This window comes from Chiloscyllium punctatum, chromosome 20, assembly GCF_047496795.1.
Source record: "Chiloscyllium punctatum isolate Juve2018m chromosome 20, sChiPun1.3, whole genome shotgun sequence".
NCBI classification, from domain to species: domain Eukaryota; kingdom Metazoa; phylum Chordata; class Chondrichthyes; order Orectolobiformes; family Hemiscylliidae; genus Chiloscyllium; species Chiloscyllium punctatum.
The window spans coordinates 91,300,287-91,307,520 of record NC_092758.1 but is presented as its reverse complement, the minus strand read 5'-3'; the positions used below and the strand labels follow the sequence as shown (position 1 = coordinate 91,307,520).

Here is a 7,234-nt window from a genome sequence, read left to right as displayed (position 1 = left end):
TCCTCTGTTTACCTGGCGATTGAGCAGCTTGCAGGGCCATCTGGAAGTCAGCTGCATTGCTGTGGATCTGTAGTCACAGGTAAGCGCGAGTGGATAAGGATGGTAAGTTTCCTTCCCTAAAGCAGATTAGCGATAGATAAATTTTGACAATGGTCACCACCGGGTAGTCTTTAATTCCAAATTTTATTAAATTTGAATTTCACCATCTGCCAAGGTGACATTCAAACCCATGTCGCCAGAACATTTCCCTGTGTTCCGGATTACTAGCGAAGTAACATTGTCCCTACATCACTGTATCCTGGTAAATATTTCTAAATGCAAATGGAGCTAAGGGCCATGAGAGGTTTCTTGAGAATAATGCAGAAGAAATCATTCCCTTTGCAATTGGAGAAGTATTTTGATAGTTTCAATCCCTCAGGACAATAACTGAAAACAGGAAATCATAACTACAGGATGCAAAGCTACACCAATATGCTAGGCATCTTCAATTTACTCTCGTCAGAAATATTGTAACAATTTGTGATTCTTCTCATCTCCAACCTGCCCTTCAGGTAATATGATCTAAAATCAATCGACAATGACCATCTGGGTCATGTGGTCACTGAGCTAAAACAAAATCACATGATTGTGCAAGTCTCATAGATTTCTGTTGTGATACAAAAGCAAGTACTGTACATAGTTCTTTGAGTTTACTCTTTATCATTTCCTGTGACCAAAACTTATGAAATCAAGCTCTGGTGCTGCTTTATAAAGCTTGGCTGATAAACTTTTAATACTTTAATTTGAATAAAATCTTTTATGTAAATAGCTTCATAGATTCATACAACATAGAAAAGACCCTTCAGCCCATTGAGTCAGAACCGACATACCCACCACTAAAGGTGCGCTAATCACAATTTCCTGCACTTGTCCCATATCCTGCAATGTTAGGATATTTGATGTACTCATCCAAATAGTTTTAAACATTTCTAAGTTTCCAGCCTCCACGATCTTCCCGGGCACTGCATTTCAGATTCCCACCACCTGGAGCTGGGTAAAAAAGGTTTCTCCCAAATCCCCTCTGAATCTACGACCCCTTTCCTTAAAACTACATCGTCTGATGATTAACCCCGCAACAACGGGGAACAACTGTTCCCTATTCACCCTGTCCTTACCCCTCATAATCTTATACACCTCAATCATGTTCCCCCTCAGTCTCCTCTGCTGTAAAGTAAATAATCCAAACCTGTGGGGGTATAGCTCAGTGGTAGAGCATTTGACTGCAGATCAAGAGGTCCCTGGTTCAAATCCAGGTGCCCCCTTAGTAATGTGCCTTCTTTTGTGGGCGGCACAGTGGTTAGCACTGCTGCCTCACAGTGCCAGAGATCCGGGTTCAATTCCCATCTCAGGCGACTGACTGTGTGGAGTTTGCACATTCTCCCCGTGTCTGCGTGGGTTTCCTCCCACAGTCCAAAGATGTGCAGGTCAGGTGAATTGGCCATGCTAAATTGCCCGTAGTGTTAGGTAAGTGGTAGATGTAGGGGTATGGGTGGGTTGCGCTTCGGCGGGGCGGTGTGGACTTGTTGGGCCGAAGAGCCTGTTTCCACACTGTAAGTAATCTAATCTGTCTAGTCTCTGTTTACAGCTCAATTTCTCCATCCCAAGCAACATTCTGGTGAATGTCCTCTGTAGCTCCTCAAGTGCTATCACATCCTCCCTATAGTGAGGTGACCCAAACTGCACACAGTACACCAACTGGGACCCGACTAACTCTCTGTACAACTCTAACACTATCTCCTTGCTCCAATACTCTATGCCACGACTAATGAAAGTAAGAAGATTAGATTACTTACAGATTACTTACAGTGTGGAAACAGGCCCTTCGGCCCAACAAGTCCACACCAACAAGAAAGAAAGAAATCTACTAAAATTCATTGAATAAGCAGCCCATATGGTTTTCATGACAATTTTTCAGAATGACGGTTGTCAGTTTCTCTGCATTTAGTACAATGGTATAGTGCTTTCTTTCCTGTGTGACAATGGAAGATATCTTACTCTGATAGAACAAAAGTAACTAAAATTAAGTTCCCTGCAGTGCAGAAACAGGCCCTTCGACCCAACAAGTCCACACCGACCCTCCAAAGAGAAACCCATCCAGTCCTATTCCCCCTGACTAATGCACCCAACACAATGGGTAATTTAGCATGGCCAATTCACCTGACCTGCATGTCTTTGGATTGTGGGAAGAAACTGGAGCACCCGGAGGAAACCAACGCAGACACAGGGAGAATGTGCAAACTCCACACAGTCAATCACCTGAGGCTAGAATCGAACCTAGGACCCTGGCGCTATGAGGCAGTAGTGTTAACCACTGAGCCACCGTGCCACCCCAAAAATTCATGCTGATCATGCAAATTCTGTGTTCCATGATCACCATTTGTGTAATTCTGAAAAAAGACATTTTTTGTTAAAGCTTTGCAGCTTACCCTCATCAGCACCAATATTAAGAAATGCTAAAGTAAAATGAATACAGCATTGTTGCTATTATGAGAGGAGAGTGCTGATAGGCTGGCAAATAGACTCTGGTACAGGTGTGCCATGGAGAATTCACAGTTAATGATGACTGACAGTTAACTGCCAAGTTTATTTTAGTTTTAAAAAGGCAGGTTTATTCTGATTGCTCAGGACACTGCACTGAGAAACAAACTAGAGAATGGCTGTCCCCTATTCTGTTAAATTAAAACACACAGTATGTGTTCATCTTCTTTCTATCTGCAAACAGTAGGACCCTGTACATTAATTTGTATTGGAGTAGATGTAAGTGCACCATTCTGGGAACCTGGTTGTCAGCATTATTTGTTGCTGACTCAGAATAGCGTAGCCAATGCCCCCTTGCAAGCTCACATTTAATATTGGACATGGTGTTGTGAACATAGTAACTGCAGGTTGGTTGGGTGCAGAGACACATAGAAAACAATAGCTGGAGTAGGTCATTCTGCCCCTCGTGCCTGCTCCATTGTTCAACATGATCATAGCTAGTTATCCAACTCAGTATGCTGTTCTCACCTTGTACCCTTTGATCCCTTTAGCCCTAAGAGTTATAGCGAACTCCTTGTTAACATTCATTGTTTTAGTTTCAGCTGGTTTTTGTCAATGGAGTTGAGAGGATGAAGGGGAGACTAAATGAAGCTTACAGGATCCTGAGAGGACTGGATAGAGTGGACATGGTGAAGGTGTTTCCCCACTGGGCAAGACCAGGACCCGAGGGCACAGCCTCAGAGTGAAGGGAAGACCCTTTTGAAATGTGATGAGGAGAAATCTCTTCAAAAAGCGGCTGGTGAATCTGTGGAACTCTTTGCGATAGAAGGCTGTGAAGGCTAAGTCATTGAGTATATTGAAGACAGCAATAGATATGTACCTGAATAGTATGGAGCTCACAGGTTACAGAGAGAAGGCAGGAGAATGGGGTTGAGGAACGTATCAGCCATGATTGAATGGCAGCGCAAGACACAATGGGCTGAGTAACCCAACACTGTTTCTATATCTTTACCATTCTCTGGGTGAATAGTCTTTCTTCATCTCATTCCTAATGGCCTACCCCTGTCTTTAGACTGTGGCCCCTGGTTCTGGACTCCATGACCATCAGGAACATCCTTCCTGCATTTACCCTGTCTGGTCTGGTTAGGGCTTTCTATGAGATCCCTCCCCATTCTTTAAACCCCAGTGAATGTAATCCAGGGTGATCCAATCTCTCTTCATGTGTAGGTCCTGCCATCCCGGGAGTCAGTCTGGGTAAACCTTTGTTACACTTCCTCCACAGCCCAGAACATCTTTCCTCAGATGAGGAAACCAAACCTGCACACAAAACAGCACTACAGTCAGGACTTTTCTTGTTGTGAACAGTCTCATAGAATCTGACTTTTTTTATGAGATCACACCTTACACCTACATACCTGGCCCTGATATTCATGCACCACATTATAAGTAAGTACAGATATTGATACAAGGAGCACCTTGCTTTTTGCAAGCAGAGAAAACATGTAGACATACTGTTCCAGTTTCAATTCAACAATACAGGTGTCAGCCATTCCCTGGGTAATTTTCAGGGCAATGCTTTGATGAGTTAGAGTCGACATGCCTGGTTTAAAGTGTAAAAGTTAAAAATTTGAAGAAACTTTGCATCACTCAACATTAACTGGCACATTCGCTGCAGCAATATGTTACCAGAGTTCGCTTGCCAAGATCCAAAAAACTCTTATCCAGTTTAAATGTTCTTTACTCTTTGGCATCTTCATCAAAATACGATGTTTTCAGCAATGCTCAAATTCTATCAAACAGCAATTACTACAATTACTGTATAACACAATTGATAATACAACTGGTCACAGCTCAGCAGAAATCTAGTCATGGGATCACAATGAAGCCATTTAGATTTAGATAAAATAGTGATGGACAGTTGTGTCAGTATTTGCAATACCACGTGGAATAATTCAATCAAATTTCTTTCATGGGCTCATTTTTTAACTACTAAAAGAGATCAGATAATTTCATCAACAAGAATCCCAGACTTTTCGAACCTTCAGAACAACCCATTTTACACAGGCAGTGTGGTGCAATAGCTCCACCTTCTGGTAGTGGTTCATCATTGATTTCACAGGAATGTTCAGCAGAGAAGGAGCCCATTTGACCCATCATCATCACCGGGAAAGGTGATGGCCGAGTGGTATTATCTCAGGACTATTAATTCGGAGACCTAGGTGATGGAAACCTGTGTTTGAGTCCTGCCATTGCACAAATCGATTGTTAATTGTTGGAAAAACATCTAGTTCACTAATGCCCTTTAGGCAGTAAATCTGCCATCCTTACCTGGTCTGGCCTACATGTGACTCCAGACCCACAGCAATGTAGCTGAACTACCCTCTGGGCAATTAGGGATGAGCAATAAATGATGGCCTGGTCAGTGAAACTGTCATCCTATGAATGATTAAAAGAAATATACTTGTGCCGGCATCATGACTTGGTGCCAATCCCCTGCTTTATCATCAGAAATCTGAAAATTATTTCCATTTAAATAATCATCGAATTCCATCATAATGCATCAATTGAACCTGCCTTCACTACACATCGAGGGAATACATTTTATTCCCTAACAACTCAGTGCCAAAGGTTTATCTCACATCACATTTGCTTCTTTTGCAAATGCTTTAAATCTCATTCTTGATCCTTTTTAGAGTTTTTCCTTTTTGTATTGAAATATTGCTTTTGGTAAGTTTAGGAAAAGCACAATTTTCCAGCACTCATTCTCTGCTCAGACTTCCTACATTGTGGGTGCCTGATCAGAGTTGTGCGAGGTGGGAGAGAGTGCGCGAGGTGGGAAAGTGCGCGAAATGGGAGAGTGCGCTGGATGGGAGAGGTGCGCGAGGTGGGAGAGTGGTGCGAGGTGGAACAGTGCGCGAGGTGAGAGAGTTGTACTAGATGGAAGTGTGCGCGAGATGGGAGAGTGCGCTGGATGGGAGAGTGCGCCAATTTGAAGAGTGTACTAGATAGGAGTGTGTGCGAGATGGGACAGTGTACAAGATGGGAGAGTGCGCTAGATGGGAGAGGCGTGCGAGATGGGAGAGGCGTGCGAGATGGGAGAATGCGCCAGTTGGAAGTGTGTGCAAGTTTGAAGAGTGTGCTAGTTGGGAGAGTGTGCTAGTTGGGAGAGTGTGCTAGTTGGGAGAGTGTGCTAGACAGGAGATTATGCGAGATGGGAGAGTCGTGCAAGATGGGAGAGTGTGAGGTTTGGAAGCTAGATGCTTCTCCACAGAAAGATTAAATCCAAGGAAGAGTGATAGGTTCCGCAAACTCTCTCATATAGGCAGCACGGTGGCACAGTGGTTAGCACTGTTGCCTCACAGCGCTAGAGACCTGGGTTCAATTCCAGCCTCAGGCGACTCTCTGTGTGGAGTTTGCACATTCTCCCCGTGTCTGCGTGGGTTTCCTGCGGGTGCTCCGGTTTCCTCCCATAATCCAAAGATGTGCAGGTCAGGTGAATTGGCCATGCTAAATTGCCCGTAGTATTAGGTGAAGCGGTAAATTTAGGGGAATGGGTCTGGGTGGGTTACGCTTTGGCGGGATGGTATGGTCTTGTTGGGCCGAAGGGCTTGTTTCCACAGTGTATGTAATCTAATCTAATCATATCCAATTGTCCAAGGTAAAGCAAGTAACATGCTGAATAATCTAAAGAGATCTTAGCAATTCCATACAAAGGAGGGAAATACATCCAGGAAAGTTATTTGGGTGGAACTGAGAAATAAGAAAGGGATGATCACCTTATTGGGATTGTATTATAGACCCCCCAATAGTCAGAGGGAAATTGAGAAACAAACTTGTAAGGAGATCTCAGTTATCTGTAAGAATAATAGGGTAGTTATGGTCGGGGATTTTAACTTTCCAAACATAGACTGGGACTGCCATAGTGTTAAAGGTTTAGATGGAGAGGAATTTGTTAAGTGTGTACAAGACAATTTTCTGATTCAGTATGTGGATGTACCTACTAGAGAAGGTACAAAACTTGACATACTCTTGGGAAATAGGGCAGGGCAGGTGACTGAGGTGTCAGTGGGGGAGCACTTTGGGGCCAGCGACTATAATTCTATTCGTTTTAAAATAGTGATGGAAAAGGATAGATCGGATCTAAAAGTTGAAGTTCTAAATTTAAGAAAGGCCAATTTTGATGGTTTTAGGCAAGAACTTTCAAAAGCTGATTGGAGGCAGATGTTCACAGGTAAAGGGACGGCTGGAAAATGGGAAGCCTTCAGAAATGAGATAACAAGAATCCAGAGAAAGTATATTCCTGTCAGGGTGAAAGGGAAGGCTAGTAGGTATAGGGAATGCTGGATGACTAAAGAAATTGAGGGTTCGGTTAAGAAAAAGAAGGAAGCATATGTCAGGTATAGACAGGACAGATCGAGTGAATCCTTAGAGAGTATAAAGGGAGTAGGAGTATACTTAAGAGGGAAATCAGGACGGCAAAATGGGGACGTGAGATAGCTTTGGCAAATAGAATTAAGGAGAATCCAAAGGGGTTTTACAAATATATTAAGGACAAAAGGGTAACTAGGGAGAGAATAGGGCCCCTCAAAGATCAGCAAGGCTGCCTTTGTGTGGAGCCACAGAAAATGGGGGAGATACTAAATGAATATTTTGCATCAGTATTTACTGTGGAAAAGGATATGGAAGATATAGATTGTCGGGAAATAGATGGTGACAT

General features: G+C 43.2%; 1 non-coding gene across 1 annotated transcript; it reads left to right on the top strand.

Moving 5' to 3' along the window:
- Window positions 1-1,229: 1,229 nt before the first annotated feature.
- Window positions 1,230-1,301, top strand: trnac-gca (transfer RNA cysteine (anticodon GCA)). The gene has a single exon. It is a non-coding gene; the product is annotated as a tRNA-Cys (tRNA).
- Window positions 1,302-7,234: the final 5,933 nt, after the last annotated feature.